Source organism: Bos indicus x Bos taurus, chromosome 1, assembly GCF_003369695.1.
Source record: "Bos indicus x Bos taurus breed Angus x Brahman F1 hybrid chromosome 1, Bos_hybrid_MaternalHap_v2.0, whole genome shotgun sequence".
Lineage (NCBI taxonomy): Eukaryota > Metazoa > Chordata > Mammalia > Artiodactyla > Bovidae > Bos > Bos indicus x Bos taurus.
Window position 1 is genome coordinate 75,841,695 of NC_040076.1, and position 17,365 is coordinate 75,859,059.

A 17,365-nucleotide genomic window follows, 5' to 3' on the forward strand; every position below is an offset into this window, starting at 1 on the left:
GGTATATGCTATTTATTAGGCACCAGGGATATAAACATGAATGAGACACTCTTTCTGTCATCCAGTTGCTCACAGCCTGGCGGAGATGAAAACTCCTTGGCCACTGGCTCTGCCCAGCCAATGATTTCCTCCTGCAAGAGCAGACTCTTCCTGTAATTCTTTCATTTCCTTCAAGTACAGTTGATTATGTCTGCAAGGTACTTTATTATTTTGAAATCTGTCTATCTCCTTTCATCCTCCTAATAGTCAAGCTATGATTTATATGGAAAATATTATAATTCTATTTTTTAATAGATTAACTGACCCAACTCAGGTTACTTCCTCATCTCCTGACTCCTGGTATTGTAGTTATACTTTCTAATCCAAAAAAAGTGAGTTAGTAGAAAGAGACTGGTTGTTCTTAAGTTACACAGACTTGAATATGACTCTTGACTGGAAATGTTACTTAGCTTCATTGTTTTTAATATATTCACCAGGAAAATGGGGCAAAAACTTACTTTTTAGGCTTATTGTAAGGACTAGAAATAATACAGGTACAGGGACAGGCATAAAGTGATAACTTATTAAATAATAGCTATTATTATCCTGATATTAGGCGCTTCCCTCCTAGCTCAGTCGGTAAAGAATCTGCCGGCAGTGCAGGAGACCTGGGTTCCATTCCTGGGTTGGGAAGATCCCCTGGAGAAGGAAATGACAACCCACTCCAGTATTCTTACCTGGAGAATCCCATGGAAAGAAGACCCTGGCAGGCTACAGTCCTTGGGGTTGCAAGAGTTGGAAATGGCATAGCGACTAAACCACCACATCCTGATATTGCCTTCTAAAAATGGCAACTTGTCAAAATATTCTTTTTATTCTTTTATTTTTATGAAAAAATTTTATCCTTGTTCACTTTAAGGAGTAAAATTGGACGTTGGAATCTAGAATTATAGAATAGTGATAGAAAATAAAATATAATGAAATAACATTGACTGAGGGAAGGAAATTTTACTAAAGAGTTATAAATGGCAATTACTTTTAACATTTAATGTTATAGTATACTATGTATTATCATTAATTTCAGCCATAATACTTCTATTAAAATATTAGTGTAAAACTATGAACAATATCTGGCTTCCCAGGTGATACTAGTGGTAAAGAGCTTGACTGCCAATGCAGGAGACATAAGAGATGTGAGTTTGATCCCTGGGCCAGGCAGATCCCTTGCAACTCAGTCCAGTATTCTTGCCTGGAGGATCCTATGGACAGAGGAGCCCAGTGAGCTACAGTCTATGGAGTCGCAGAGTCAGACATGACTAAAGCAACTTAGCAAGCATGCACGCATGAACAATATCATAATGAAAAGAAAACAAAGGGAAAAATCTGTTATACTTAAAATATAATTATTCTTCAAACTCTTATTATATTAACCAAAGTAAAATTTTAATTGAATTTTAAATGATTTATATTTTGTTTTATGGTTCATAAAATATCTCTATTATTTTTTTTTAAAAAATCACTAATTATGTTCAGTCATGGTTTTCCTACAGTTTTTGTAATGTTGACAGTATAGCATAGTGAGGCTGTGTAATGGAAGTGGAGCCAACGTGGTTGTTATGGTAGTTAAGGACTTCACTACAGGAACTGGACTGTACACAAACATGGGAGCAGTCAGGAAGGGATGGACTATGGAAGAGGAAGAGGAAGAGATGTCACTGTTTAAACATCTTAGTGCCCTGGCATGGATGGACAAGTCAGAGTTTGCAAGGAAATTCAACCACCAATGTGGGAACACAGGGAAGTCATGGAGAAATCCATGGAAAGGCTCTTGGAGAGGACCATGCAAAGCCACAGCTCTTACTTGGTGGGCCAATAGCCAAGTTATCAGTGGTGGCCCAGCTGATATTTTAAAGGTGCATTTTTCACAATGGTTAGAGCCTTGTATCTTAGGAACATAGAGTTTTAGAAAAGAAGGAGGCTATCATCAGCAACTGGAATTTACTATTTTCAGTAAGGGCTTCTCTGATAGCTCAGTTGGTAAAGAATCCACCTGCAATGCAGGAGACCCCAGTTTGATTCGTGGGTCGGGAAGATCCCTGGGAGAAGGAATAGGCTACCCACTCCAGTATTGTTGGGCTTCCCTTGTGGCTTAGCTGGAAAAAAATCCACCTGCAATGTGGGAGACCTGGGTTGGATTATTGGGTTGGGAAGATCCTCTGGAGAAAGGAAAGACTACCAACTCCAGTATTCTGACCTGGAGAATTCCATGGACTGTATAGTCCTTGGGGTCACAAAGAGTTGAATACGACTGAGAGACTTTCACTTTTCACTTTCAGTCTCAGTAAATGGAGAGAGCCAGACTCAAAGGTAATTAACTTGTCTAAGCAAGAGGAGATGAAAGGGAGATATAAAATGGATGGAGAGGGGGTAAGCAGAAGGAGGCATGGCAGAAGAGTTGGTTCTGGAGGGAGTGTGTGCTTTGTGCTGAGACCAGAGCTGATGAGGCATCAATAAGGGAGAAAAGGCAAAACTGAGTAACAGCCAGTTCATGCCGACCAAAGCACCAGTAATTACTGGCCAGTGATGCTAACCACTGTTCCTGTGAGCTGCCCTGAGAATTATTTGGAGAAAGGAGGAGAACTCAGTTAAAAACATCTCTAATCAGAGAGATCTTCAGGGACATAGAAATTGGCCCATGTAGAGAGGTGCCCAGGGCAAGGAGGGAACTTGTGTCTCCTCATTTGTATACACACAAACTCTAGTTTTACTAGGAAAGAAGGAAGCCCCTGGGAAGCTGTGTAAAAGCTGATAAAGCTGGGACTGAGATTAGAAGGCTGTTTTCCTGACTCCAAAGCTTGTGTTCCTCTGATAACATGGAATCTAAGCAAAGATTGTCTGGTGGGTACAGATCACAGTGGATGAATTGTTGGTAAGAAGGTTAAATTAGATGATGTCTAAGGATTAGCCCCAAGACTCTGTGATACTGATTCTTCATTCTCTAATATAGGGAAAAATGATAGATGTGGGAGCTTCCCAGGTCATTCTCACATTCAGTATCACTGACCCTTTTAGTTCTTTTGTCTTTTTCAATGATAACAAAATGTAATGGAGCACCACTCTGTGCTTAAGCTTGCCTGAAGCTGCACAACTGCATAATGACAGAGTTGGGGTAATATTTTGAAACTGCTCAATTTGAGTTCTGTTCCAATTTAATTTTATTAACTAATGTTCAAATCATGAAAATATTTGAATAAGTTAAAATTGCACCCCTAAGGTCCCCAAACCTAGTCTTTAAGCATAACTGCTTCTTTATTGCCCATGATTCATTGTATTAGAATCAGTTAAGAACCCTGAGAAATAAAGGGAGAAAGCAAATAACCTTAAATACCTAAATTAACTTGCTGAATGAAGCCACATTCAATTAACTTATAAAGAGGAGACTTGAATGCGTATCTACAGGAAGCTCTCCTTAGAAAAGTTCTGTAAGAGTGCTGAAGAGTAACACCAAATTAAAGAGAAGACACAAAATGTGCTTGATGTTTGTGGGAGACCATTAAATATACTGCTATCAATTCTATAGCTTACTTGAGCACTGAAATCATCGTAAATCATTGTTTATCTAATTTCTAGAGAGATAACTCAGAAATACATAGTAGTCACTTTCCTAAACCTATGGAACCTATAATTGGAATTCAAAAGAGTCATATTTTGTTTTGCTAGAACTGAATTTGTAGACTGTACACTGTTTCCACAGATGAAAACTTGAAACAACATTTTAAATTTTTTCTTAAACAGAACTCAAGCATATGTTTCAGATTAACACTTAATTCAATCATTAATAGCAAGAGTACTTCAAATACTGAAGAATAAACATGACCTAGGTCTATTTTAAACTAGGTTATTAGTATCATATTTGCCTATTTGGGTTCATAAGAATAAAAGCACTGGATAGTATAGGTTTGAAGAACATAGAGCATATAATTTGGTTAATATAGGGATGTTTCTTAAGTTCTAATTTTAACAGAAATAAAGATAAGAGAGAAACTTTCTTTTCTACCTAGGTTTTTAGGCCACTTTGTAACTTTAAAAATTTCCTAACACTGGACATATTTGATAAAAGCAAAATTAATATATCTAACACTCTTATAGGATCATTATTTTGAGTTCCTTTTCTCTTTATTTTGAAATAGAATATAAAAGCAAAAACAATATAATAAATACAAAATGCCTGAGCAAACAATTATCTCTACCCTAAGTTTACATTACAAAATATCTTAGGTATTTTACTCATTTTAGAGAGGATAATATTCCCCAAAACATTTCTAATTTTAACAAAATCAAGATATAATCAAAGCATTTGAAAAGTAATCAAAAACTTAAAAAAAAACAGTTAAAAGGAAAAAGCCTAACTCTTTATCAGCTTTTATATTTAACTTACCTTGTGAAAAATCAGGAGAGTCTAACTTTAGAGTCCTGTCTGTGCAGTTTCTCCCAAACTCAGCTCTGATGGTGAGTTTTCTGTCTGAGTTTTTATAGTCTCAGTTATACACCCCTCACTCCAATCCCTGCCTTTGCTTTCTCTTACATCATTTCTACAGATTTTCCACTGAACATTTTCCCAAGCTTCTTCTCAATCTCTCTCTCTCATTCTTTTCTCTCTCTCTTTCTTCACCTCTGTCTCTCTTTCTCTGTTTCCATCTCCTATTCTTCTTTTTCATATTTATTCTATCTATTGTTTTGACCATGGAATTTAAGTAGCAACGGGAGCATCAGCTCTGGAAAATTTAAGTATACATTTAGTATTGCGTTCAGTCTTGGACTCATCACCTCTTCCTGAGGTTTCAGTCCAGCTCTGATAATTACAAATCACATTTGCGAAATAAAATGCACTAATATTCATTAAATAGAAAGTCACTAGGCCATTTCAAAAAAAGATTTAGGGAAACAAAATCAGAAACATAAACTGATTTATTGGTGTATATTTTGGACTCTTAAATTAAATGATCATGTGTGGAAATGGTGACTAGTTTCAGCCTCAGTCAGGTACACAGCTTGAAACTGACAGCTACTTCATAATTAACTTTGCTATACTGGGAAGGCTGTCACTTACAAACCTATAAATACTGAACTGTGACATGTGGGCTATAAATGCATACATTGTACTCATTTTCATCTTGCTTTTGTTCTCTTGTTTTTTAATTTCCTTTTAACTAAACATTCTTGCCTCTGTCTGAAAATTTCCTTCATTCCCATTTCTCACTAATCACATTTGAAACTTTACATACATGAGTTATAAAAAATAAGTTATTAAGTCCTTAAAGGAATATGTTGTCAGATCATTATTAGCTCACTTAAGTCACCAGTAGATTCCCACTTGACAGATAGAGACTGAGGCTAGGTAAATGATTTAATGAAATCACACAGCTAGGAAGCAGCATTAGAGCTAGATTTCAAATACAGATCTTCTTAATTCCATATCCAGTTCTTTTCCCACAACTTCATTCTGTCCCATTATTTAAGAAGTTAGGAAAGAGAATCCAAACCAGATTAATTGGCACAAATAGAAATAAATTTGTTCTTTTGGTTTTACTTTAAAAGCCATTTTCAAAACTTCTGGCTAGTGTAGGAACTATTACATGGTTTACTTAGATCTAGATGGAGAACTGACCAGACTGTACTGAATTGGTGGGACAGTAAAATGCTTCATTTTTATGAAGGGTTTCCAGGGATAACATATGTCTCAACAAGCTTGAAATTTGAGTAGTTGGCAGCAATAGTTCACAAGTCAAGATAAAAATACAGCCTAATCGTGGATCCTTGTTTAGACATTACTGCAATAAAACGATTATGTTAACTTGAATCCACATGATGGAAAACTCTCAATATAGATTTAATGGATTCGTCATAATGCTACTAGAAGCTGATATTCTTGATGTACCTTCTACCCTTATTTGAAAGGCCTCCCTTAGAGTGCTGACAAGTGATATCTGTGGCTGATTTATTCCAGATCTATCCCTGCTTAGACAGTCCAGAGATTCCACCCTATTTGTGGATTTTGTTGACCTAATTCAAAAATTTGACTTAACTGTTCTGTAGCAGTAGAAATAGCAACAGTTTATTCCAGGAACATAACCATGGTACATTTAAGCCATTTATACAGGCTTCTCCACATTATAAAGCCCTATGTAAATTACTTATACATTTATACATAATAAAGAAAGTATTACTTAAAAGAGAGAGTAGAAATAGAAGCATATGAAGACACTGAAGGAGAAAAAACACCCAGTAATAGAGAGACTAAGATGAAAAAGGGAAAAAGTATTACTAAAAACTTACATCATTATTTAATTATCATAATAACCTTATTGCTGCTGCTGCTAAGTCGCTTCAGTCGTGTCCGACTCTTAGCGACCCCAGAGATGGCAGCCCACCAGGCTCTGGGATTCTCTGCCGTCCCTGGGATTCTCCAGGCAAGAACACTGGAGTGGGTTGCCATTTCCTTCTCCAATGTATGAAAGTGAAAAGTGAAAGTGAAGTTGCTCAGTCATGTCCCACTCTTAGCGACCCCATGGACTGCAGCCTACTTTCCATAGTTTATTTAGCTCTTTGATTTCTCCTTATAATGTTTTTAAATTTCAAAGAGTACTAATCTTGTATTTATTTTGTTAAATATTTCACTAATTGTTTGATATTTTTTATGCTATTACAAATGTAGCTTCTAAAATTTCAATATCTAAGTGGACATCTCTAGTTTACAAAAATACAATTGATTATTGTCTATTGATCTTTTATTCTGTGACCTTCTTAAACTTATTTATCAGTTCTAGTAGGTTTTTATAGATTAAACAGGATTTTATGTAGGTACATAAAAAACCTGGTTCAGGTAGGAAACCTGTTTTGAATCTTCAACTTGCATGTCTCTCATATTTTTGTAATTGTTTATTGCCTTATCCAGCCCCTCCAGTGAAATAGTCTATAGAAGTGGAGGGTGAAAATCCCCACCTTGTTCCTGATCTTGTGGTTAAGAAGGTATTAATTTTTCACCATTAAATATGATAATGTAGGGTTTGTATAACTGCCCTTTATCAGGTTGCAGAAGTTCCCTTCGGTTATTAGTTTTCTGAAAGTGAATTATAACCTTGCTCTTCTGAGATAAATTCTACTTGATCACAATGAATACATTTAAGGGTATTTATTGATGAGGGAGGTAGGCTTTTTATTTCCTTAAAATGTATTTTTCAGCTTTTGGTATCAGAATTATGGTGGTCTTACAAAATAATTGGGAAGAATTATACCCTTGTTTTAGTTCATTCAGGATGTTATAATGAAAATACTATAGACTGGAAGGCTTAACAACAAACATTTATTTCTAATTTTCTGGAAGCTGGGCAGTCCAAGATTAAAGTGCCTGCAGATTTGGAGTCTAATGGGAGCGTATTTCCTGGTTCATAGATGATGAACTTCTCAATGTTTTCTCACATAACAGGAAGTGTGAGAGACATCTGTGGGGTCTCTTTTGCATGTATGCTCAGTCTCTCAGTTGTGTCCGACTCTTTGAGACCCTATGGACTGTAGCCAACCAGGCTCCTGTGTCCATGGGATTTTCCAGGCAAGAATATACTATAATGGGTTGCCATTTCCTCCTCCAGGGGATCTTTCTGACCCAGGAATCGAACCTGTGTCTCCTGCATTGGCAAGTGGATTCTTTATCACTGAGGCATCTGGGAAACCCATTGGGTCTCTTTTGTAAGAACACTAATTCTATACACGAAGCTTCCACCATTATGACCTAATCACTTCTCAAAGACCCCCCCACCCCCCATCTCCTAATACTATCACATTAGGGGTTAGGATGAAAAGTGAAAGTGTTAGTTGCTCAATCCAACTCTTTGAGACCCTGTGGACTGTAGCCGCCAGGCTCCTCTGTTCATGGGATTCTCCAGGCAACAATACTGGAGTGGGTTGCCATGCCCTTGCCCAAGGGATCTTCTCGACCCAGGGATCAAACCAGTGTATCCTGCTTGCAGACAGATTCTTTACCCTCTGAGCCACCTGGGAAACCCCTGCAATTATTGATATACTTATTTTTAAAGCTACAATCTTAAAACTGGTGTTTTTTGTTTCATCTATTTTCTACTATTCTACTTTAATTTGGATTATTGTTAATACCTATGTTTAAGTTGTTGCTATAGATTTACAATATGCCAATCATTATATTGACACAGCTTTCCTTCAAGTCATATTTTTCCACTTCACATATAGGGTAACCATCTTTTAATAGTATAATTTCATAGTATTCTTTTTATCCTTTGTAGCATTATTGTCACACTTTTTAATTTTCGCTTTTATAAACCCAATTATTTTTTCTATATTTATTTTACAAAGTCAATAATTTTTAGTGATTAAAAATTTTTTAAATTTCAGTTCAGTTCAGTCTCTCAGTCGCATCTGCCTCTTTGCGACCCCATGAATCGCAGCACGCCAGGCCTCCCTGTCCATCACCAACTCCCAGAGTTCACTCAGACTCACGTCCATCGAGTCAGTGATGCCATCCAGCCATCTCATTCTCTGTTGTCCCCTTCTCCTCCTGCCCCCAATCCCTCCCAGCATCAGGGTCTTTTCCAATGAGTCAACTCTTCACATGAGGTGGCCAAAGTATTGGAGTTTCAGCCTCAGCATCAGTCCTTCCAATGAACACCCAGGACTGGTCTCCTTTAGGATGGACTGGTTGGATCTCCTTGCAGTCCAAGGGACTCTCAAGAGTCTTCTCCAACACCACAGTTCAAAAGCATCAATTCTTTGGCACTCAACCTTCTTCACAGTCCAACTCTCACATCCATATGTGACCACTGGAAAAACCATAGCCTTGACTAGACGGACCTTTGTTGGCAAAGTAATGTCTCTGCTTTGGAATAGGCTATCTAGGTTGGTCATAACTTTTCTTCCAAGGAGTAAGCGTTTTTTAATTTCATGGCTGCAGTCACCATCTTCAGTGATTTTGGAGCCCCCAAAAATAAAGCCTGACACTGTTTCCCCATCTATTTCCCATGAAGTGATGGGATCAGATGCCATGATCTTCGTTTTCTGAATGTTGAGCTTTAAACCAACTTTTTCACTCTCCTCTTTCACTTTCATCAAGAGGCTTTTTAGTTCCTCTTCACTTTCCGCCATAAGGGACACATCTTACAAGGTAGGAATTATCCATAATTAAATCATCGGGAAATACGATTTGGAATATGTTCGAAGTCATGCAGGTATAAAGGTGAGAGCTAGGATTTGTGCTTGTGAGTGACTCCTCCAAAACTTTTCTTTAAAACTTCTTCAATATTGCTTTCCACTGTGCTATACCAATGATGCTGAGAAGTCAGCTTGACAGTCCTGGGTATCCCTGATATTCTGGAATGATCTATTTAGGCCATCAACTTTCATCATTGTGGAGAAGTCATGTCTTTATGAATTATATACCCTTTAAATTCATCTCTACAAATTCACACTGGGAAGGATACTCAGGTATCAAAATATAAATAAACTTTGCTCAATATGCAATAGGAAATAAGACAAGTAAATTAGAACCTCTTAAGTAAGTAGGACAGAGAAGGTGATGGCACCCCACTCCAGTACTCTTGCCTGGAAAATCCCATGGACGGAGGAGCCTGGTAGGCTGCAGTCCATGGGGTCACGAAGAGTCGGACGCGACTGAGCGACTTCACTTTCACTTTTCACTTTCATGCATTGGAGAAGGAAATGGCAGACCACTCCAGTGTTTTTGCCTGGAGAACCCCAGGGACGGGGGAGCCTGGTGGGCTGCCGTCTATTGGGTCGCACAGAGTTGGACACAACTGAAGCGACTTAGCAGCAGCAGCAGCAAGTAAGTAGGAAATGCCACTGCTGGACTGTACCCGTCAGACTTACATTCCTGTACTTGCCCAGCTTCAGGACCAACAAAAGAGCCTGGAGTCTGAGACTGAGAGGTCAACGGCTTAATGGATGGAGGAGCTTACATGTCTGAAACAAGGTCCGAGAGTGACACCCCACTGTGTGTGGCAGATGGTGCAGGGCATGGCAGGAGACTTCTCTCTCTCTCGAGGGTGGGGAGAAGTTACCAGTTCTGAAGGAATAGACATCAAGTAGGTTTACATGTTGGGTTTTCCTGGTGGATCAGTGGTTGAAAATCCACATACCAATGTAGAAGTCATGGATTCAACCCCTGAGTTGGAAAGATCCCCTAGAGAAGGAAATGGCAACCCTGTCCAGTATTCTTGCCTGGGAAGTCCCATGGACAGAGGAACCTGGCAGGGTCTATGAGATCACAAAAACGTGTCCATGGGGTCACATAAGAGTAGGACACAAATTACCAACTGAACAACAACAGCAACAACAATGGGCTCACTGGTTACTGGAAAACCAGGAGAGAGGCACACCTCTCACCCTTTCCTTTTGGTAAGAATTATCACTAGTGGGGGCCTGGGGCAAGTGTGTAGAAAGGTCAGTCTTGTGAGCAGGGTATAGGTGAGGCATGCACTGGTTGAGCAGGGGTTGTATGGGGAGCAAGAGAACAGCCACCTTGGGTGGCCTGACTATACAGCCAGTAACAAGATTATTAAATTCTCTTTGTTGATTGTTGTTCAGTCATTAAGTTGTATCTGACTCTTTGCACCTCCATGAACTGCAGCACACTAGGCTCCCCTGACCTTCACTGTCTCTTGGAGTTTGCTCAAATTTTTGTCCATTGAGTTGGTGATGCTATTCAGCCAATTCATCCTCTGCACCTCCCCTCTCCCCCAACCCAACCCTGCCGCCTTTTGCCTTCAATCTTTCCCAGCGTCAGGATCTTTTCCAATGAGTCAGCTCTTTACATCAGGTGGCCCAAGTATTAAAACTTCAACTTCAGCATCTGTCCTTCCAATGAATATTCAGGGTTGATTTCCTTTAGGATTGACTGATTTGATCTCCTTGCAGTCCAGGGGACTCTCAAGAATCTTCTCCAGCACCACAATTCAAAAGCACCAATAAAGCAAGACTTCAAGTAAGATATCCAGTGCAAATTAACTATAATATGAATGCTTAAAAACCTCTAACATAGACAGTATCCAAAGGATGAACGTAATCATCCTACTCTACTCTATGCGTGTCAGATTGTATTGTACTTTGAGAGAGTTGCAGACAAATTAGTGTCCCAAAATGAGGACCCAGCTCAGGGTGGTATCTGGAAGACAGTTGCTTTAAAGACCATATAGAAGAATGCATAAGTTTAATTTGAGGGGCAAAAAATAAAAACAAGCAAACAAACTATAGAGGGTCCTAATATTGATTATGGGTCATAAAACACAGGAAGAGAGATTTTAATTCAATAGGAACAAAGCACTGTCTACATTTTATTTAGATCTTTTGACAATAGAATTATTTCCCTCAAAGAACAGTTAGTCCCTACATCAAAAAGAAAAGTGAGTCTGTTGAGTGTGTTGAAGAAAGGATTGCACTTCTAATCCCTTAGATTAGAAGACTAGTAAGGTTCTAAACCTGTGATTCTCTTAACAAAAACTGAAAAGTATATATTGGTATGAACATATATTCAAATATACAGAGTGACTTGTTTATATCATCTGTCATATATTGATCAAAGTTATTACCATGTGTAAGTTTTAAATATAAAGCACTCTCCTTAGTGTGGTTGCCAGACATATTGGACAAGTTAAAATAAACTTTGACTTGATATTGCCCATCTTTGCCCTAAAATCAATTTATATCTTATTACCTAAACAAATACACTGGTTGAATAAAATATACATGTAATATGTGATACAATCATTAATCTCTTTTGCTTCAGAATTAGTTCTCTTATTATATTTGCTCACAAAATTATAAATATTTTCACTCTAAATGGGAGTAGATAGGTATAGGCATGAATGTAAGTCCTTGTCAAGAATATTTCTCATCAGATTTCACTCATCTCCCTAGTTACTACCGCCATATATTAAATAAAAGTAATTTATTCTAACCTCAGGCAGATGGTTCTACAGTAATCATTTTTTGGTTTTTAATTAATTGTTTTCTCAAGCAAAAAAGTATATAAGTTTAGTTTTCTCTGTCTTTTTAATAATGAATTCAAATTGAGGAAGGAGGAGGGGATGACTTACAAGTGACTTTGAAATTCTTTAAACACTAAATTTCTTTTCCTTTTCTTTCCTTCCAAATTTCAAATTAGGAGGTATATTGAAGAATTCAGTGTTTAGGAATCAGACATACATTTTAAAATACACTCTGTATTTATTTATGAAAATAAATATTTAAATAAAGGTTAAATACATATTTAAAATTTATTAAGTACTTACCATGAACCATATACTGCTCTAAGGGGTTTTACATGTATCCAGTCCGGTTCAGTCGCTCAGTCGTGTCCGACTCTTTGCGACCCCATGAATCGCAGCACGCCAGGCCTCCCTGTCCATCACCAACTCCTGGAGTTTACCCAGACTCACGTCCATCGAGTCAGTGATGCCATCCAGCCATCTCATCCTCTGTTGTCCCCTTCTGCTCCTGCCCCCAATCCCTCTTTTCAGAGTCTTTTCCAATGAGTCAACTCTTCTCATGAGGTGGCCAAAGTACTGGAGTTTCAGCTTTAGTATCATTCCTTCCAAAGAAATCCCAGGGCTGATCTCCTTCAGAATGGACTGATTGGATCTTCTTGCAGTCCAAGGGACTCTCAAGAGTCTTCTCCAACACCACAGTTCAAAAGCATCAGTTCTTTGGCACTCAGCTTTCTTCACAGTCCAACTCTCACATCCATACATGACCAATGGAAAAACCATAGCCTTGACTAGATGGACCTTTGTTGGCAAAGTAATGTCTCTGCTTTGGAATAGGCTATCTAGGTTGGTCATAACTTTTCTTCCAAGGAGTAAGCGTCTTTTAATTTCATGGCTGCAGTCACCATCTGCAGTGATTTTGGAGCCCCAAAAAATAAAGTCTGATACTATTTCCATTGTTTCCCCATCTATTTCCCATTAAGTGATGGGACCAGATGCCATGATCTTCGTTTTCTGAATGTTGAGCTTTAAGCCGACTTTTTCGCTCTCTACTTTCACTTTCATCAAGAGGCTTTTTAGTTCCTTTTCACTTTCTGCCATAAAGGTGGTGTCATCTGCATATCTCAGGTTATTTATATTTCTCCCGGCAATCTTGATTCCAGCTTGTGCTTCTTCCAGCCCAGCGTTTCTCATGATGTACTCTGTATATAAGTTAAATAAGCAAGGTGACAATATACAGCCTTGACGTACTCCTTTTCCTATTTGGAACCAGTCTGTTGTTCCATGTCCAGTTCTAACTGTTGCTTCCTGAGCTGCGTACAGGTTTCTCAAGAGGCAGGTCAGGTGCTCTGGTATTCCCATCTCTTTCAGAATTTTCCACAGTTTCTTGTGATCCACACAGTCAAAGGCTTTGGCATAGTCAATAAAGCAGAAATAGATGTTTTTCTGGAACTCTCTTGCTTTTCCATGATCCAGCGGATGTTGGCAATTTGCTCTCTGGTTCCTCTGCCTTTTCTAAAACCAGCTTGAACATCTGGAAGTTCACAGTTCACGTATTGCTGAAGCCTGGCTTGGAGAATTTTGAGCATTACTTTACTAGGGTGTGAGATGAGTGCACTTGTGCAATAGTTTGAACATGCTTTGGCGTTGCCCTTTTTTGGGATTGTATCAGCTTACTTAAAATCATCACAACAATACTCTGAGGTTAATTCTTTTATTATATTCATTTTGAAAATAAGGAAACTGAGATATATTTAGGTTAGTCAACAGATTCAGTTTGGTTCAGAGGCCAGATTCTTGGCCGTCACTTTTTATTGATAGAGAAAGTGCATTGTGCCAAGAAAGTGACAAGTGACAATTTTAGCTGGAATAGCAATAGGTTTTAGCCATAAAAATTAGGAATTAGTAAAGGTAATATTTTCCTTTTTGTTTTTAAAAGATATTTATGACTAAATGCTATTGTTTATTTTTATGTTTTCCCAAAATTAATATAACTCTGGGGGGAATATTTCTCATCCAGTCTTGTTCTCTTTCTTTCATTTTCTCTCCTTCTGTTAGACACACAAACACATATTCTAGCGTTTTTAATGTTTTTATAACTTTGTGCACTGGAGGCCAGTAGATACTTAGTGGAGGCAAGTAAGTTATCTTTTTCTACACACAGAATCTTTACGTCTACAAAACGGCCTCTACAAAACTGAACTTCCAGCTGCTAGCATGATTTAATTTAGGAATATCCCACAGGTTTTCCCTTTGCATATTAGACGTAAGATACTCCCTGGAAAAATTACCCCTGGCTACCATTTGGTCTTCCTTGGACTGGCATAGTTGGGATTGAAGAGTAAGATTGTCTTTGTCCTGTACAGGCCCTGGACAAGTCTTATATTTTCTGGGCTTCTAGTTCCTTCTCTGTGAAATAAGGAGCTTTTTCAAGTGACCCCTACGGCATTTTCCAGTTTTCAAATGTCTTTGACTCACTAAGTCAGGTAACCGCTTATCTGCAAATGTGCTTACATTGACTACAGCGTAGGGTGTTCATTTCCACAAATATTTCCTTAGAGTCTTTTGTGGACCAGGTCCTTAGAAAGTCAAAGTGTAGGATAAAGAATTTGTATGGGATAGCCCGCATTCTCAAGTAACTTAAGGTCTTGCAGAGAAGAGTGTTAATTTGAAAAATAACGACATTTCAATGTGATTAGTGCTATACAAATAGTGTAAGAACAGTTTTATGGAAGCATATTTTAAACATGATTTGAGAGATTTACCTTCTGTCATATTATTTTCGTTTCCAGGGTGCCTGAAGAGTGACTGACGGGTCTCACCCTAACATTAAGTATGTGCACATGTTTTCTGAATAAGGATGTATCTTACCATCTGCAAGTTAAGACTAGAAAAAGCCTTCAAGGTCTATGCTATTATGATTGTAAAGGAACAAAAGTAACTTTTTTAATATTCAAGATCCATATTATTTTTCAGGGTCCGTCGATGTAAAAAAAAAATGAAGCTGTAAAGTCCATTCTTAATATATCTTACTTATAATTATCACCATGAGCTATTTTCTTGAATAGATGCATGATACTGGATGCTTGGGGCTGATGCAGTGAGACGGCCCAGAGGGATGGTACGGGGAGAGAGGAGGGAGTGGGGTTCAGGATGGGGAACACGTGTATACCTGTGGCGGATTCATGTTGATGTATGGCAAAACCAATACAATATTGTAATTAACCTCCAATTAAAATAAATAAATTTATATTAAAAAAGAAATAAAATGTGCTTAGCCTTCTTCCTTTATATTTTTTAGTATATTAAAAAATTCTGTTTTTCAAAAAAATTTTCTTGTCTATGCCACCCAGCATGTAGGATCTTAGTTCCCCGACCAAGGATCAAACCTGTGCCCTTCACACTGGAAGTGTGGCTTCTTAACCACTGGAACACGAGGGAAGTCCCCAAATGTTCTTTCTTACTCTTCACATTGAGCCTTTGTTTCAGCATTTGTGAATCTTGTTCATTATCTGCAATAAACTCTCACTCACTAGTCTGCAAGATATTAGAATTCACTTACCTGTCAATGTGAAGCAGAACTATATACCTCTCACTAAAGCATACACTTTAGCCTTAAATCTAATTATAATTGTGAAAATGGTAATGAACTTGAAAATTAAGTTGTGGAATTTCATTTTGCAGAGTTGACAGTGGAAATCAAGGCTGTGAGCAAAGCCATCCTTGTTCCCAGTCTGTCCCATAATAATTTCCAGCTTTATCCAGTCCTCTCTGAGCAGTACTGGGGCACTAAAATCTCATATTTATTTTTTACTATATTTAAAGTCTAGTATGAAATAACAACAAAAGTAGGTTAAATCATTGGAAGAAAAATTACTTTCATTATTTACATAAAACAGAGTGAAGTAAAAATCACTCAAAATGACGAACATTGAAGTTAACTATTACTGCATTAAAGATTACTTAATTAAAAATTAAAAATAATGTTTAGCTAGTTCAGTTATTAAAAGTTTTAAAACACTTTTTCAAGATTTGAGTTTGTTAAGCAACAAAACTTCCAATAACATATTTCTCTTAATTATTTTATTCATGGATCTTTGAGCACAACCTTATTAAATAATTATGATTTATTGAACTTTGTCTCATTGAAGAAAAATTATCTATCTAATTATCTATTTGGTTATGATTATTTAAAAGCCTCATGATCCCCCATCCCCATTCCTGTGGACCGAAGGGTGATATTTTGATTAAGGAAAAGGAAATTGGAACAAAGAATAGCTCATTTCCATATTACCAAAATAGGTGTCTAGTAATAATCATAATAATCCTTAACATTTGTTTAATTCTTCCTCAGAGTCAGCACTCTGCTAATAGTGTCAAGTTCTTTATCTTGTTTCATCTTCAGGTAGTTTTAAGAGATGATATTATTATTATTAGCCATAAGTTTGCAAAGCACTAACTTTGCTATGGAATGTTTAAATGCCTTAAGAGAGGTCACAGCTAGTAAGTGGTAAGTGGTGGGGTGGAGGGAGCAGGGGGAGGATTCAAACCTGATGTGTTCACAGTCTATATTCTAACTACGTATCATAAGCCTCTTAAATATAAATAATTTCTACTCACCCTTTTACCTAGAGCAAGTTATCTAGAAAGTATCTTTTCATTCTTTCTTTTCTTTTGGGAAACTTGCTAGGATGAAGAAAGCATCTGCAAATATTAAGACAAAGTATATGGAAGAGGATATACTGATCACATATGTGTATAAAAATCTCTTTTTAGAAACAGGGCTGGCTAGATTAAGGAAGGAAAAATTGGAGGCAGGGCTGTAGAATCTGGCCCAGTGTCTGTTTACTTTGGTCCAAAGAATTCAAGATCCCAAGGAGAAAGCTCTCTACCGATGCAAGGGCTATTGGTATATCAAACTACTCTGAAATGTGTCTGTTGGAAATGTTTTTCTACATTTACTGTCTTAACATTAAAGTTTTATTGATTGAATTAACTCAGTAAGCAAAAATTGGTTTTTAATTTAGGACTTTTTTTTAGCTCATTTAAAAATACTGATTCTGGGATCAAAACATAATATCTTAAAAAATGGCTTTTACTTTCTCAAAAACCTTGTTTTCTCTATCAACATGCCCTTATTGGGGCAGAGAAAAAACTTTGACTTTCCAAATGCTTATTTTAAAAGATAGGTTTGCACCTACTATAAGAAGGAATTTGCTTCTAAGGACCCTGTAAATAGGATAAGTAGATTTAAACTAATACATGGAAACAAATGTAAAAGGTGGTTTTATTTCTGGCATATTGCTCATATCTCCTAATAAGAAGAATGAGTTCTTCTTCTGTTCTTCTGAGGTTCTATC

General features: G+C 37.4%; 1 protein-coding gene across 1 annotated transcript in view; it reads right to left on the reverse strand.

Annotated features, from left to right (window-relative positions):
* The window catches only part of OSTN (osteocrin), a 36,258-nt gene extending 31,753 nt beyond the window's left edge, over nucleotides 1–4,505 (reverse strand). The window contains exon 1 of the mRNA XM_027538364.1: nucleotides 4,418–4,505. The gene's annotated coding sequence lies outside the window, so the exon portion shown is untranslated. The remainder of the gene's footprint in view (nucleotides 1–4,417) is intronic.
* Between the last annotated feature and the right edge of the window lie 12,860 nt (nucleotides 4,506–17,365).